Source organism: Aethina tumida, chromosome 3 (assembly GCF_024364675.1).
Source record: "Aethina tumida isolate Nest 87 chromosome 3, icAetTumi1.1, whole genome shotgun sequence".
NCBI lineage: Eukaryota > Metazoa > Arthropoda > Insecta > Coleoptera > Nitidulidae > Aethina > Aethina tumida.
The window spans coordinates 33,951,907-33,971,134 of record NC_065437.1 but is presented as its reverse complement, the minus strand read 5'-3'; positions in this window follow the sequence as shown (position 1 = coordinate 33,971,134).

Sequence of the window (19,228 nt, the reverse complement as noted above, 5' to 3'; positions counted from 1 at the left end):
TGTATTAAATGATTCACTTTTAAATCTGACTTCCTCAGAATTTCTATTACATTTATACGAACGTAAATTCATCAATAAAATACGCAACGTTTCGATAATATTTACATTTCTTCTACCAGTTTAATTTATATAACTAGAATGAACTTGAATTGGCAATAATGCCAGAAGTAAAAGATTTAAATGTAATTTTTCATCGATAACTCGAAGGCTACACATTCCGTAAGTCGAATTTTGGTCAGAATTTTTAAATTATAATTTATTAATAATTCCGTTCCCTCTCTAATGTGACATCAGAGATCACAGCTGAGTATGGAATATCCACAACAAAACGTTCATTTGTTTTAATAAGACTGGATTTACTCAAAATGTTTTTGATAGAATAGATTATTCAGAATTTTCTAAACATAAAGATACTTTTGGACTCTACAGATCTAACATCAAATTTTCATACGTTTGAATTGTAGGAAGAATTATAACAACTTTTAAAGGAATTGTTAGTAAATTTATTTAATGTTCAATTTTCTGTTTAAGTCATATATATGAAATAATTGAAATTAATTGTTTTATTAATATAACTTAAAACTCTTCTCTTTGATCAATTTTTTCTTAAATAAAATATAAAAGGCATGTTTGTTTATTTAATGATTCGAAATAAGAGTGTAACGTTTTTCACAGCAAGTCAGTCACATTTATTGAAGTGGGACTATAATAAAAATTTTAGTTAAGATTAATTCGAGATAATAAAGAACAAAATAATCCTATACACGTATGTATAATAAAACCATCAGAAACGTTTTTCTAAAAGGGCAGTCATATTTAGTCTATGTGGGTATGGTTTAACTCTGCTGCTGTATAAAAATATTTGTGTAAATTGGCAATTAATTCTTCAATAACGAATTGAAAAAGTATTTTTAATTTCTTTTGATGTTTTAAAACCAAATAATCCTCTTGAAAACTACATTCGTCTCTTTATTTGTGTCAGGTATTCAAAAGCAGCCTTTTAATTCTTTTTTTAGAATATTTGTCGAAAAGAACTGCACCGATCAAATATTATTTCAAAATACTAATTAGTTTTAAGTTTTTTTTTCTAAATTATTAACTTAATTTAAAAAATTAAAAAATTAAAATAATAATAATAATAATAAAATCTTTAATTTTAATTTTTAAAATATTTAAATTTAATAAGTCTACAAAATTAAATGTAGTAATTTAAATTTATATAAAAATTAAAATAAAAAATATGAGAATATTTCATTTAAATTCACAAATTTAATAAAAAAATAAACCTACAAAATTAAAAGTTTAAACAATTAAATTTAAAATAATAATAAAACTAACAATTTAAAATGTAAACCTTAGACTAATTTTCTAATCAAACTAAAAAATAAATCTAGTAATTTAAATTTATAAAATAAAAAAATTAAGCTTAAAAAATTTAAAATAAAAAAATGAGAATATTTCATTTAAATTTAAATTGATAAATTTAATAAAAAAATAAGCCTAAAAAATTAAAAATTTAAACAATTTAATATAAAATAATAATCAAACTAATAATTTAAGATATAAATTATTAAGTTTCAAAATTAAAATTAAATTAAGAAACAAAAAATAAAAAAATAAATTTAAAAACTTAACTTAAAAAATTAAATTAACCAATTAAATTTAAAAAATGCAATTTTAAAATATAAAACTACCTTAGAAATTTTACTTACCAAGTAAAAGAATTGGTAATTTATTAAAAATTAAATTTATAAAATAAAAAAATAAGTTTAAAAAATTAATATTTATGATAAAAATTATAACTAAAAAAATTCAAATTTGTTAATTAAATTCAAAAAATATTTGTAAAAAAAAAATTCAAAATAACCAAATAATAATTGCGATTATCAAGTTGACCAAGCAAACTGAACAATAAAACAAACATTTATAATAAAAGAAAATTAACTAATAATTTCATCATCTTTTTTATTGTACATTAACGATTTGTTAATGAAGATTACAAATCTCTCAAGAAAGTAAAAAATCCTTGATAATGAAAAACACTTTAGTTTATGGGGTCAAGTTTAACACCCAAATACCTCAATAGATATTAAACTTAATTTAACAAAACGTCAAGTAGATTACCTATTATTTATTCCATTATATAATTCCATGAATTGCCAACCAAGACATTTTTGTTGGAGTCGCTCATGAATCACCTGTGAGCTATTTTGAAAATGACCTTAAAAGGAACCAAAATTAATTCGACTATTTGTATGCAATGGGTGTATGTTTTTTATACTTAATTAAGTCTGTGTAAATTTTAAATGATCTTCATTATGCAGTGTCAGTTTTAGTATTGTAATGCACCAACAAAATGTTGACGAATATCTCAAATAAAGAGGATAGTGGTTTCATAATTGTCAGTGATACAGATGTAATTTTTTTACATTTGCGTTTTGCATCACCTGAGCAAAAAAAGCGGTTTATTCACAGTGGTAGACATTAACACGTATGGTGTTTGTGATAATTATCAATGCCCATATAGTGGTACTCGACGCGTATACATTTACTACAAGAGTACCGAAGGTCGTCTCCAATCTTATTCTTATAATTATCGGTATTATTACATTGTTCCCAAGTTACGAGAGCGAATACGAAACCCGTTAATGCGGGACAACGGAAAAATGCAGGCAAAAACTGAGCCGGTGTCCTTGTCTTAGCCAATGTCCCATTCTATCATGCAGAGACGCATTTAGTACCAATTAAATCGACGTACGAATTGACGTAAATTGGGATTCATAAAAAATATGATATTTCATTGGAAAGTTATTGGCGACTCATCAATCATCAGATTCTCTTCTCTATTTACTTACTCCTTAGAAAGTTATCATTTGTTTTATCCTTCCTTTATTAAATGGCTGCATCAATTAGTTTCTCAAATTATCGGAAAACAATTTTTTAGCTCTTGACTTTTAGTTTCATAATTTTTTAATTGATTATCACTGTGTACATCAAATGAATTGTTTACTACTTAGATTTGTTTTTATATTTCTGAAAACATTCAGTGCAATTACTTTTAGACCAAATCTTTCAAAAGCCATCTTTACCAACTCAATTGAATGCTTGTAAGTAATAAATCATTATGCACTTTGATCAATAACGGACGATAAAACACACATTCTACCGATTTCTCTAGTCTGTGTACCAAGAAATGCAATCGAAAGGAGGTATCATCATTTCGAAATCGCCGCATCGAGTCTCCTATTCAATGTATTGTTTGTAATGGGATTACTCTTAAACACGACTGGCAAATTAAATGATATTGGCAAATTATACGTAAAGAGAAGCCATGCGTGAAGACCCCTCTGTCTGTGAGGTTACTGTTCACACATGTGTATGTGTCTATTAGGTACACACTTAACTGCACTTAATTAGTTAATTGTACACTAACGCAATCATTTTTTCTAATTGAATATGTATACAATTTGCTGTTCACATTTATTGTGTTAACTGTCGATAGTATAATAATTCTGTGAGAAATTGTAACATTATGCAATTAGTTTAGCATTGAGTTGTTTGTGTGGTTGGTTGTTGAGTTTTTGGGTTTGGTTTAATGTGATCAATTTATGTTACAAATCAGGCATTTTATTTTTTAATTATAGATTTTATATCAGAGAGTTTGGGGGTCAAGGAATTCTGTTATTGGCGACAATGTCACAGCATTATTTTATCGCGGCTTTGAACTTGTATCTAATAATTTTGTGTAAATAAACTTGATATTTACTTATTTATAAAATACTATAGGTTCATTCTTTTATATTAGATTTATTATTATTATTATTAAATGGCCACTATTAAATTTACTGAGTAAATTGTATCCTTGTTTTTATTTTGTTAATTTCCCGGACATTCAACTGTATTTACCGTCAAGAGTATATTGACCCATTTTCCTGTTTTCCTTTATGTTGTTCTCTATTTTTGTTCCTATTCAATCTACAACGTCTCTAAACGACAAAAAAACTATGGACCAATTTTGTATCCAATTTGGTGCAACCTAAATACTGCGTGAGACATTTTCTCTAAACTAATTAAAATTAGTTTCTTCTTGTAAACGAAAACCATTGTTTGTCAGTTCCAAACTTTTTGTGTTTTGTTTCCCATAAAATAAAATTCCATTAGGCATCCAAATTATCAGGCAAACTGTTAATTAATTACGTACAACAATACGTCTTAAACAATTACAAAATACATTGGTATTTACAAAATACATAACGTAACGTTGCTTATATAATTTAATTTGTCACTGGCAACATTTAACAAAATTCATACGAATTAAACCAAATCACTCGTTAACATTAAGAAATAATTTGAAAGTAACTAATTTATGCAATGTTTGCACGTAACTGAAAATAATGTTCGGGATGCATACATAAAAGCAATAAATGTCACGGTGGGGGTCCGAAATCTCCGAAGTGTTTTGCATAGAGCAATTCACGTGAGTGTCGAAATATTTATTTTTGAATTATACGTCTTGCCTGAAACGTAAAGCAGACGAAGCACTTGGATTTGGAACAAAACGATTTTTTAATATTTTCGTAAAAACTGGTTCGAGGGTCACAGGAACAATGCCTTAGAAGCTTCCATTCGGATTATAAAGGATGGATAAAGGACTTTAAGAAAAGAATATTTCGTTTTACTATTATTTGTGAAGAATATATTAAATTTTGATCACTCCAATATTCAATAAAATTGAACAACAAATGAAAATTACTTCAAAGAAAACAGAAGTTATTTTAGGATATTTTTATAGTAATTTAATATTAAATTAATTCCTATATTTATTTAACTTTTATATCTGTTAAAGGATATTTTTTATAAAATGTAAATCATTTTCACTGATTATTTTTAAACATTTATTATTTTTACATGACGTAAAATATTGTTTTTATTTTTTATTAATTTATAATTTTTCATAGAACGTCAATAAATTAGTATTTATTATTATTATTACTGGGCGTTTACTGAGAATGTGTTACTTTGCTACATAAAATAATAGTATTGAAAATATTTATGAAAAAATAGATTTTTTAAATGACTTCCTGAAATAAACTTTTATCGATTATGATTTTATTTTATTTTTCATTTTTACAAGACAGATACTCTAATTCTTTCAAGTAACCTAAATTAAAGTAGGAATAGGTTTGTGAGAATTTATTTCTCTTTCAACAGATTCTTGTCAAATATTAATTGTTTCGTATGGTGGTGTGTCGTCCTGTTAAGTTTTAATATCGTGGTTAGTGAACTAACTACTGAAGACAAATTTAACGAGCAGAAAGCAATTTCCAAGTTTGACGGTTTAGAGTTAGGGTTAATTTTGATATTAATGAAATGCTGAGTATTGACACAGTTTATTTAATCTTTTCAGAGTGATTTAAATCGGCTTATTAGTCTGGATTGTAATGAAAGTTTGTATTTTATAAATTATAATTGGATAAATTGATATTTTTCAAAGTAAACTCAATACCGACCGTTAGACATAAATACAAATTACTAATGAAATGCAATATTTACCGGTTTCGAACTGTATAACGCACTAATAATAATACACCGATATTATTGAATTACATTTGATTAGAATAATTAATTGGCAAAAGGCTGCATAATATTCAGCAAATTCTCAGATCGCATTGCAAAATCTCGAATTTCATGGCCGTTATCCCGTTCTACAAGAAACCAGTACGGGATCAAATGTTTCTGTGTGTGTGAAAGTAAAACTGGATTTTGCACCGATGTTTGGAAGCAATATGGCTTTGTTGCTTCCAGTTTACCACATGTTTCCTTTTTTCTTAAAAGATAAAACACAACTGAAAGTTTATCTCTGGTTTCTTTTCACTTTTCACATTTGTGATGATATCCTGAAAAATTATTTATGTATTCTCTTTTATTCCTTTTTCTTTGTATTTTATGCTGATGTCTTTAATATTTGTTAGAAATATATGACAAAGACTTTAGGATGTGCACAAAATAATAAGAATAAAAAATAAAAATATTATGGTTTATTTTTTGTTGTTTATCTGACTTAAGCAAGAAATATGCTTTATTAATAGCATTAGTTTAAAATATAATTAATTCTTCAATACAACATTTTTGTTACTTCTGAAGTTTCAATGTTGTGTAAGTAAGAAAATTAATAAAAAAAAAAACAACATTGGAGGATATAATACATATTTTCTGTGATAAATATTTAATTAAAGTATAAATAAATAAAACATGAAAAATATAAAATTATAAATGTTTTATGAAACGTACAAGTTTCGCATTTTAAAAGGAATACTTTAAAAATTAATGCATTTTAGATGGGTTATACTGTGAAAAATTTAACTGTACTATTTTTAATAGGTATAAAATTTGAGATATTGATGAGTGAAAGCTACAAATAATTTTTAATTTAACATGTCACTGTTCTTAATAATAATGGCATAATTTAAATGGAAATTTTAAAACATAATTCATAATTCCCCAGGATGGATACACCTTGTCGTTGTCCTGAGGCTCAGTATTGCTCCACAAACCAGTGGCAGTGTGGAGCTAACAGATCCAAGTCCAATCCATCCTCATATATGAATTATCATATATGAGATATTATGGTTATGATCTTCGAATCGGTGCCCGGAGGGTGGTTTTTAGACTTTCCCCTCTTTGTCCCAAAAAAATAATTCATAATCCCCAGGATGGATCCACCTTGTCGTGGTCCTGGGGCTCAGTACCAATCCACAACCCAGTGGCTATGGGAAGCTAACGGATCCAACCAATTCCAATCCATTCCTAGGAAGATCTCCGATCTTCCTCGATTGGTCTTTTTCTTTCCGAACCCGGTTGACAGGGGGATGGCATCTTTGCCTTCCTTGCGTCTTCTGGTTCACTTAACCCATGTATGCCTCGCATATATGAATTTTCATGTATGTCTAACATTTGGTCATGATCTTCGGATCGTTATCCGGTGAGAATCCGACATTGCCTCCTTATTCCATCAGGAGTGCGTCTAAAGATGCGTAAGATTTTCCCTTCTTTGTTACAAAAAAAAATAGTAATTCATAATAATATTTTTTTATATTTGTCTACTTTTCGTTAGGTTACTTGACAACTTGTTAAAATTTTTAGATAACTGAATACTGTATGTCATGTTTAAAAATTTAAAGTCATCACTCTTAGTCATGACATATTAATGTTATTTATTTGTCGCTAAGTTACCAGAGATTTGTTAAGATTTTAAAGTAGCTAGACATGCTATATCACTATTGTTAACATTGACAATGGTATTTTTGAATTGAAAAAGGCATAACAATGTTGTTTATCTGTCATTAGGCAGATCAGACAACCTGTTAAGATTTTATGGTAACTAGATGTAATATAGTCACTGTTAACACCGGTAGAATGTTTGAAATAAACATTTTAATATTTTAAGGTAATTAGACATGATATATCACTATTGTTTACGACAGTGGTAATTTTGAATCGAAAAATTTAAAGATATAATTCATAATAATAATTTTTGACATCATTTGTTGATATTGTTTATCTATTACTAGGTTACCAGACAACCTGTTAAGTTTTAAGGCAACCTGTTAAAATTTTAAGGTCAAATTATAATCCTAGCGTATTTATTATATATCTATGTTGTTTACTTGTCCTTAGGTTGCTGGACAATTTGGTAAGATTTTGAGGTAACTATATACGTAATTTCACTCACTATTATTAACAACAATGACATTTTTGAATAGAAAAGCTTAAAGGCATAATTCATAATAATAATTGTTGACATCATTTGTCAATGATGTTTAACTGTCAGTGGGTTACCAGACAACCTCTTAACAGATTGACAGCGTTGTTAACGACGATGTCGTGTTTGAAATTAAAAATTTAAATGATAATATTTGATATAATTTGTCTTAAGATAACTAGACATTTTTCATTTAAAAATGTCACTTACCAATTTATTAAAAAATTTTAAAAATAAAAAAATGCATCAATAATTAGAGTATTCATTTTAAAATTCGAAGGTTAATTATACTGGAAAATGTTTATCACAATACATAACATATATTTTTTATCGCAATATCAGCATTTTAATGATATAAAAAATGCTAATGAATATTAACTGCTTGGTGATATAAATTAAATCTGTCAATTAATTAATGCCGTTAATTTTGTTGATAGGTTATATGTTTTTAATTAAATAATAGAAAACAAATCAATTAAGTCATATATCAAGTGTACAATTAAAGACATGTTTTAACTTGTTAATTGAAAATAACAAAACCTTCCGAATAATTTGTGCGATCAAAGCAAAATGAAATTTGCTTAAGAAGAACGTCTTCAGAACGCGACCAGATTACGGCCATTAAAATCTAGAATGCAGGAATATAAAACGAATGCCGTTTAATGTATTTATTATTAGCAAGTTCTCCGACGTGTCTGTCTTGAAGCAAAGTGTTAATGGTCTAAGGTGTACATACACACAGATGCTGACGAATAATGAATGCGAAAAATACTTTCACTATCCATAGCGGGGCGAACCGGAGCTAAGACCGACCAGCCTTGACATTTCAGCTCCGCACATTTGCGACAATCGCTTCTTGCACAGTGAACTACTGTAGTTACCTTTTGAGAGGAGGCAGAGGCAGGTGAATTTTAAAATAAAACGTTTTTAAAGAATGGTTAATTGTGTCTTTGTTCCAACACTGACACGGGACCTACCCATGGAAAATCAATTAACTCCGTTTGCCCGAGTCGTGGAATGATGTCGATTGCGATTTGCCATTGTTCTGGATTAATAAAAATGCGACGGTTGAAATTTAGTTAAGACTGAAGATGTTGCCAATCGATTTGGTTCGGGGTGCGCTCTGTTTGCATCCAGAAAGCTCCACTGAATTTTCAGGCGATCAATCAAACTTTCGGTGCCGGAACAATTCGTCCCGTTTTAATCCCGGCCGTTTAAAAAACTTGAACAACTACTCTTATAATTAGTTATATTCGTTAGACGTTTGAGGTTCAGTGTTAAATTTTCCGTGTGATAATTGTATTATAAATATGGATGTGGTCTCGGGTTACTCTTCAAAGTCGTTTGGCTTGGTGTCCTGTGGTATTTGCAAACCCGATCCAGTGGCGCCACTTTACACGATTTTTTCCTTTTAACGGATAAGTGACTGGGCGATTTGGTTGCGAGAGGGAATTTGTTTCTACGACCTTGTCTAAGGCATCGACTTATCTGCGAATTGACAACACGCGAACCTTTTGTTTTTGCACTGATGTCATACAACATTTATTTAATGGGTGGAGACGATTTTTTTCTTTCAAAAACTCTTGACTGACCCGCATCGTATACTTTACACATCAGCTGGATTTTGTGTCGTTGATTGCGACTTCAAGTGTTCGAAACGACTCACGAAAGTCTTATTGAGTCCTTTGTGTAAACTGCATAAGCAGTTGGAGAACATCTGCTCTCGACTTGGGTTTTACCAGTTTAAATTAGCAGTTAAAACGCCTATATTGCATTCCTGAAACCAACAGATGACAAAAGAAAAATATTTGAATTCAGCAATTTTTATGTGATCTATTAAAATATATAAAGAATGAATATATTTCGCAACATTTTTGTTAAACAATCATATCTATTAAAAAATTAAATTTACGATTGATGATATAAATCTCAGACAATAATTTGTTTAGGTTTAGGATTATACAAGTCATCTTACGGTGTTCCTTGAAGGTCACACAAATAAAAATAAATAAAATTGTATTGTGCCTAAAATGCGTCGTACATAAATAAGTTTTACCTTGAAATATTTTATTTATCTTAACCTGTTAGTTAAAAAAAATTCCGAAATTCTGCAGAATCATGATCTCTTTTTAATACATTTTAATTTTGGATTTACCAGGACAAATTTAAAATTATATTTAGTGTTTCTGTAATATGTATGTTTAAATAAATATTTTTTTTTGCGATAAAATATTTTGTTTTTGTCTTATATAGTAATGCATAAGTAAACAATTGGAAATAAATAAAAGTTTAATATATTATATATTATTATATTTTTGAATATCTTATTACGTTTTTTTAAATAAATTATATTTTTGTATGACTTCATTATTCATATTATAAGTAAATTCCTCTGTTTACCCAAACTTATTTTATAAGTTGGTTAAATTGGTATATTGAGTAAATATCACTCAAGTATTTTTCTGTGGTTTCGCAAATTATTGATATTATTGATCTGTGTTCAATTTAACTTATAAAAATGTCAATTTTTAGAGATACATTTTAACAAAAAAATAAATTAAGAATTAATTGTAATTTTAAATATTCATTATACCTTGATATTGAAATTTTATTTAATAAATAAATTGTTTATTTATATTATATTTAATAATTTTATATTAAAAGCTTTTTTAATGAAAAACTCGCTAAATTCTGCATAATCATGATCTGCTCTCCATTGTATTCATTTCATTGAGATATAATAAAATATTTTAATTTTAGATTAAAATTATATTTAGTGTTTTTTAAATATGAATATACAACGAAATATATAATATGAATTACACAATATTTTCATTGAAACTGTGTTTGTTATTAAAAAAATATTTCCATTCAATTTTTGATGTTTCATTTTTTTCTTTATCTTTGTGTACCAGGATTGTATCAGTATCGACAATGTTTATTTTTTATATATTATAAAAAAGAGTAATAGAATATGCCATTTTCATAATTGTTTTTCATTACTGAATCAACTATATTTATTTTATATACATTTATCAACATTTTCCTTCAAAACACAAACTTTTTCATTCTACGGTTTTATTGTTATGGAGGTATTAAATTGATTTGTAGCCTCTTCATCTACTCACAGAGATCAATAAACCTAGGTTGTTTATTGATCTCTGTGATGTGATGTGATTTTTGTTATATAAACGACCGAATTACGTGCATCCATTATTTACTTATTTATATACCCAAAAATTGGTATATTGGGTAAACACCACTTGAGTTTATGCATTTTTGAAGTGAAACCTTGTTTAGCCGCGTTGGGCACTTTTTGGCAGGGGAAAATCTTATGGGTTCGCGTCTAGACACTTTTTGGATGGGAGTAAATCTCGTGCGATCGTGTCACCGACATGCTCATACCAGTATTTCTGTAGCCATACAACTAACGTATATTTTATAAGTGAAATTGAATGAATTTAGTGAAAAGTTCAATGTTTATATACTGTGCATTGAAATAGTGTTTTTGTTTGATTTTTATTTGAATGGCCATGTCCAATTATCGAAAACACAGTAATACAAAATTAAAAACGACAATCGATGCTGTTTATTATTTTTTAAATTTCCATGTTTTCTTCTATCTCGAATTGATTGGTATCCAATTAATTATATGTAAGATGTATCCAATTAAATATATTATGTTTAATAAATAATAAATAAATTGTTTATATAATATTATTTATATTACTTTATAATAAATAATATCTAGTGTATATTTTTCTTGTAAATGCACAATAGATGTTAAAAAAAACTGATAAATAGCCTCTACTTAACCAAATTTTATATCATTAAGTAATATGTAGTGATGATAGAGAGCTAAAAAATTAGATACCACAGAACGTATGTACCGTCTTTTTCCGAAAATAAGACATCCTCCGAAAATAAGCCCTATCGTGATTTTCGGAACTTTTTGTAAAATAAGACATCCCCCGAAAATGATGATGTTTCAGTGCACTACGAACAGGCTACTTAGACAGGAAATATTCATTTAACGATAGCTATATCGCAAGATTCGGACCAATGAATCAACAGGAAATGGATTTGGAAGAAAATCAGAATATAATTCAGAATTTTATTTATGACGATGTTCCAGAAGAAGATGAGATGACTGTAATTGAATAAATTAAAATTTCTGTATTCTGTGTAAAATAAATATTAAATAAAAATATATAAATATACTTTTATTTTTGCCCACCACCGAAAATACACAGTAGCGCGTATCTTGGACCAAAAAAGAGTGTCTTAGTTTCGGAAAAAGACGGTATATGATGGGTGAAGAAAAACTTTTACTTTATATATCTAAAAACGGATGTACCGAGTAAATACCATCTAGAATTCTCTATTTTTCTTAGTCTCATATTGAACTGTGTCTAATCAACTTATAATAAATTTCAAGAGAGATTTTTGAAAAATGTTATATGAATGTATATTTAATATTTATTAACGTATCTATCTTTATATACTATTATACTATTTACTGGGTATATTGACTGATTAATTAATATTATTCCATAGAAGCAATATACGCAATACTACAATTATGATTTTGTTCTTTAAAATTAATGATACTTTGGTAATAAGAAGTTTGACTATTTAGAATATTTAACATATATTTTAAATAAATTTTGGAGTTGTAAGAGTCATCCTCTAAAAACTCCACAACATTTCTTGTATTTTACATTAACCTACTCAAATGTTTGTTTTGAATAATTTTAATTAGGTTCCACGATTGCGTATTAATCCGGTGCATTTCATGGTCCAAGGAATATTGTCAGTTTTCTGCAGTTTAATGAAATAAACGTTATTTAATACTGTTTTAATTCTTTCTTAATTCAACAAAAAATCCAACCAGATTTTCTTGTTGCTGCTTAATTTATTTCGACATTTGTGGCAGTCGCTAGTACGAAACCAGTATCGCTACAAATTTATGTACAATTATTTTTAATATCCGCAAAAACAATTTTACAGATATGTTGCGTATGATCAAGATAAAGTCAACCAGTAAATGTCAAAGATTTACTTTTACCCACGCTATTCTAAATAATGCATATAGATCAAATGTCTAATAATATATAATTTTATATGTTTTCCAAGCTTTTAATCCAATCTCTCGTGTTTCAGCAACTTATTGCCAACTGTGCGATTGTTTTCAGCCGTTGCTCAATCGTACAATAATTATTAATGTAAAATATAAATATAAATTAAAAAACACGGCCGTCCCTCACGACATTTGGCCCGTGCTGATAATCTTGCCCAATTTGAACCTAAAAAAAATGTGGGTCGTTATCGCTGCAAATGAGAATTTTCTCAACAAGATTTTATTGCCCATTGTGATTTATACTTGAAACAGACGGCGATTGATCAATCGTTCAACTTTTTATAATAAAATAGCTAGTTGCATCTGAACCACTCACTTAATCTACGACTGTATTATTTCTTAATGTATTCCGACTTACAAAACGATGGTCGATGGATTGGTTGTATGCACGTATCGCAAGTACAATAATTAACATTTTTTTCCAGCACGATTGGCAAATTCTAACACTAAGTAGTTTGCACTACATATCTAAATCTGTCAGAATTGCCCGAGCCATCGGAGCATTAATTAAGTAAAAATAAATAAAATTAGGTTCGAAGTGATTGCAAATGTCAGATAATATAATTCTCTCTATAATCCAATATTTCAAGGCTCTGTAACTGATGAAGCAATTAACCCAGATTAATAAAAGATGATTCGTTTTGTAACAAATTGGTACATTAACATTACCAGAAATTAAATTGTTATTGCATTCAAAAATGGCGTGCAATCAATAAGATTAACACAATTGATTGTGCGATTTCTATTCATCCATCCTAAATAGGAAGTTCGCAAATGACAGGCCAGATTTAGCAATACTTTTATGTCACTGAAACAAGAATTGTAACAACAATCGTGACATACGCCATATCACAAACACAACAATTGTATAATTTTATTTATGAAATTTCATTTATGCATTTCTCAAATTAGCACTACTATAATATTTTTACACATACAGCTTTCCTTCCAGAGATTTTAACAATTAACAAAGTTAATTGTAGTTTATTAAATATTAGGTTCGATCGTTACTGCCGCATTCACCAAATTATTAACAAAACAAATTGTGAAATCCTATGCCTCAATTAAGAGACGATAATTGTATAATGAACATAATGTTTATGTATTATAGTGATTATGGACTGTAATTGCGATATTCTATCTGAAAATTGAAGTTTGATCGATTGTTCGCTATTGCATTCTCCAAATTATTACATGTTGTACAACGCCAGAAACTATAACTTTAATTACCGATTTTATATTGCCTAGTATGCACTTAGTTGTTAGAGTAATCTAGCAAATTATTTAATTATTTATAATGTCAAACTACCAGGTTATTAAAAGGTAGTTATGTAATGATAAGGTATACAAGAATTATTAAATATTTGATTTTATTACTATTACATTAACATTCAAAACAGAAATGTTAAGTAAATATAATATTATTGTTGCACATTTTCTTGAATATATTTGATTTTAATCAGTTTTTATATTTCAGTGACCCTGACAATTCTACAAAACAAAAACAAAATTAAACATTTTCAAAAACCTTACCTGTAGGCATAAAAATAATAATAAGGGATGTACTTGATTTTCAACGGGCTAATAAATTGGCGAATAGGTCGGAATTACTGTAAGAAATTTTAAAAAATTTAGAGTTGGTTAAGAATAATTAAAAACAAGAAGAGGTCAAGAAAAAGAAAAACTTTTATTTATTTATTGGATGTGATGGATGCATAAAACAATTGTTTATCCTCGTTTTCACTGACGGCTCTGCAATACTCACCACATATATATTCCATTTTAAACTCTTTATTATTTTTATGATTCATTCATGAATTTCTTTTTTGTAATTTGAACCACAACATTACTTGAAAAATTATACTTCACCTCGGACAATTTCTTATTATTCCAGCAATGAGATATGAGAAATACATATGAAATAAATTCTATCAGTGGTGTTCATCAGTTTCGTTACTTCTCCACATCTTCATTATTTTGCCTGTTGAACGTATATTTTCAGCTTGATCATGGTTTGTCCCTGAAATTAATATATTTTCCTTAATGACTACAGATTGACATTTAACAATGAAACGGGCAAAAAATGAAATAAATTAATTGATCTTGTATATTTCTGCCACTGCAAATGTGGATCAAGTACTTATGGTACAACCTGCTTAATTGACGAATTCGTAATACTTCAATCATACATCAATTACTGATTTTTTTTCGTAACAGCCAGTAATCGAAATATTTCTGGCAAAAAATGAGTAATATTTACTTCAAGCTTTCGCGAGTAAAAAATAACCTTGTCAAAAATTTTAACTGCGATCCACGACCTTGCCATTAAATTATCCGAATTATATTATAGATTGATGACGAAGTTGATGAAGTTTTTATATTTTATTGCGTGTTACTTACGAATGTTCCCAGACACGGATATATGTAACATAAATAACGTTGCACTGGTTTGTAAAATAATATAAAAAAATCTGACAAAGAAACTTTTATATCGATAATAAATGCGAACAATTAAATACAATTTATATTTTACAACATCTCAGTATGCCACTAAATGCCATTTTCCTGAGATATAACCTATAAAATGGACGTATAAAAATATTTATATAACAGATTGTTTGGTGTTCAATAACTTCTACATTTGAATACTTGTTAGGTAATAATTAATTACTCGATCATTTCATCATTTCACTACATACTTAATACCAAGGATACAAAATGAAATAAAGTAAATGTGTTTTTGTAAAATTTAACATATCTATTAAAACATTAATTTTAATTCTCAAGATGCGTAGGCAATAATTAACGTTAAAAGATTTTCTAAATTACACAATTATTACGATTTCGTATATAATATATTTAGTTTAAAATAAAAATCAGTTCTTGTTTAACAAATTACGAATTCAGTATATGTATTACGTGTTCATAAATAACATACATCTATACAATTTGTTATTTATTAATGTTTTCGAATAATCGATAATGTAAGTTGTATAAATCAATAAATCCAAACAGATTCTAATTCCACTATTTCATTATATTGCCCATTTACGTTTTAAAGTATGAAAGCAATTATTCTCTTTCGACACGCAATAAAGGTGAAATTAATTAAAGCTTTTGTGTAGCTTCAACTTTAATAAAATCACTTTTATAGAAAATTGTCCCAGGAGATAGTTTCCTAAATTTTGGTTTATTAATAAAATATGCAATATCGAATTTAGTAATTCTTCAGTAATATTGGCACAGTATTATATTAAATTTCGCATAGTAAAATTGATAAAAATCAATGTTACTTTTTTAAAACAAAATATATACCACTGTTTTCAAATATTTTCATTCTAAAAATGGTGGTTAAGACTATATTTAAAAATAAAATTTTTCTCATTAGTTTCTTATATAATGTTTCCAAAAGTATTTGAAATACTTCTTCCAATTTTAAAAGATTTTAATAAATTACCACGAAAGAGTTTATTGAAAAATTTGTGCAATGAAATGATTTTGTTGAACTATTTTCCATAAAAAAAAGACGAACCCAAATGTAACTGGTTTGAATCCAAAGGCTGATTTTGAGCACTAGAGCACTAACTAGAAATACTTCCAATATCTCGTTTTTCAATTATTTAAAAAGAATATATTAAGTTTACCTCAATATTCAATAAAATTAATTCAAATTTTATCGCTGGGCAAGACAACAGAAAATTACTTCAATGAGAACATAAATTTGACATATTTATTTGAATATTCTTAAACACACATTTGTCTGTGTGATAAACAGTTTAAATTTAAGGAAATAAAATAATAACAAGTGTATGCAATGTATGAATCATTGAGCATACAGATTTATGGATAAAAGGAGGATTTGGGAAGTATTTAATTATGTAGTATACATTTGAAATTATTTGAAATAAATATATAAACCGTTCTGATCACTTACATTCTCAATAAAATCTAGATAATCTGCTATAATTAAGTAATTAAAATTGTGGGCCTTATCTACAAGTGCAATAATAATAAAAATAATATAAGGAAAAACATAAATCTAGATACTTCTAATGAATTTAAGATGTTCAGTGTTCATTGTATTAACCACCATCATCACTTAACATCCCTGATACAAGCAGAATGTAATTGTGCTGAATTAAGAAAATATATATTTACAAATTAGTCATAACTACATAACTGAAGAATGCAACACCTCCTTCTGAAGTCAAATATATTTCAACTGGAATTAAAAGATCACTTGCTAAATCGGAAATTGTATAATAATTGTGGTGATTTCTCAGTAGTTTATAATACTGAATTAATTTTAATATTTTTTTATCAGTTGATTGAATTTATTTATTTTTTAGATAAAATAAATTATTTTTATTGTTCGTTTATTACTTTTTAAAGGTCGACAATTTTATTAATTTATAGTTTTTACTATAGACTTAAGATTAGTAACTTTGTAATAATATAAATTGTTTCACATGTTTACTATTTTTACAGAAATTGCACAATTTTATTTATATTTTCAATATAATAAAAATATCTATATATAATATCTAGCGTTCAATGTGTAACCTCTTAATTATTCGGCATATTCCACGAGTCGTGAAACATAAATTTTAGATTATAGAGTCTGTGTGTCCAGTAATTAAAATAATGAATTTATTCAGTTCCTGTTTAACACCAAATAATGCATATAATATATTATAACATACTACATTTGTTTTGTTGCTTGTTATATTATTGTACAAGATAAATTAATAATTAAAATCCGAATAAATAAACATCCCATTTGGAAATCTGATAAAATAAACAGAATTCCGAATATTTGCATAACTAAATGTCGCCAGGCAGTTAATTAATTGAAATAAAGTCTTCGATGCACGAGCTCCTGTTTAACCAATCAAGCGGTAATATTTTTTGCCGAGTTTCCTAAGTATTTCGCAATTAAATCCAATAAAAGCGTTTGTGTGTTTTTGCGATAAATCACTTTGATGAAACTGTTATAAAATTTGTACTGTTTATTATACAAGAACTGGAACAACAAAGAAAATTCCAATCGATATTAAATTGGGAGCATTTTTTCAAAAAGGCATTTCGGTACAATTAGCGACGTTGAATGTGTTGCAGAGTTATGTTAATTACCGCAGTACCCTCGTACACGTTTACTCGTTGGCCAAATGTGCAATATTGCAATCGGCATGCCCTCAACGGCCTCGCAGTATCTTCTTCAATGATGCTATTAGCCTTATGTATTACTTTCAAATAATCTCGTAACCCGATTATAGGAGAATGTTTGAATTTGTTATTAAACGCTGGTTAATTATGTTGTTTGTGTCGGACGAGTTAATTGTTAATCCACCTAATTAGCATTGCGTCAAGATCGGGTCCGAACGCAATCTTTGTTTATGCGAATTGTTTTTGTACACATATGGAATTGTGCAGTTGCGTGTGATAACAGTATGTTCAAAGTTTTAATCCAATTGTGTCCGTCTCAATCCCGGTTCAACGCAAACAATCGTTCAAGAATATTTTTGCCATAGCTGTTGCCATAACAACGTGAGATTTTCTGCTCAAAAAATGTGGAATTGAGAAAGGGGAACCACGCCACTGGGTTAACGTAAACGGTAGTTGATATCCTTGACAAGGACGTTAGTGCGGGCGGTTAATTCCCCCGTCTCCTCGGGTACCGTTCCAGGCTGGTTGAACGAAGCAATTCACCGCATTCGATTTCTAATTCTTGCTTTCTTGAGGCCAGCACACCGAAATGTTACAACACTTTAATGCAAAACCATACGAAATTACATATCTTAACACCAGTCGAGAATGCAATTTACAATTTTCAACTTGATGCCAATTAAACGCAAAATGTTTAGGGTAATTGGGTCATATCTGTGTGTACCAGTTTATTTTTCATTCGCTGATCGTATTTTTCAAATACTTATTTTAATGTTGTTATGATTCAATATAGCCTTGAACAACAATTTTTTGACATTCAGAATAATAATTATTTTTTTTAAACTGAAGTTACTGTAAATTTTTTAAATTCCTTTTTTAATATTTATCTAAAAATGATGACAGGAAGTAATTTGATGGTAATACGATTTATTAATGTGGTTAATATATAAAAGTAGATATTCATGAGTAAATATAATCGAATTTAATGATTCTTTATAAATGTAGATCAATTTCAAATAACATTGCGATAAATAATCATCTATTATAATATGTCTAAAAATTTTTCAATATACACATTTAAAACAAATTATTGAATCAAAATATTTGTACTTGGTGAAAGACGCAGTGAATTTTTAAAGAGTATCAATATTTTCGATTGA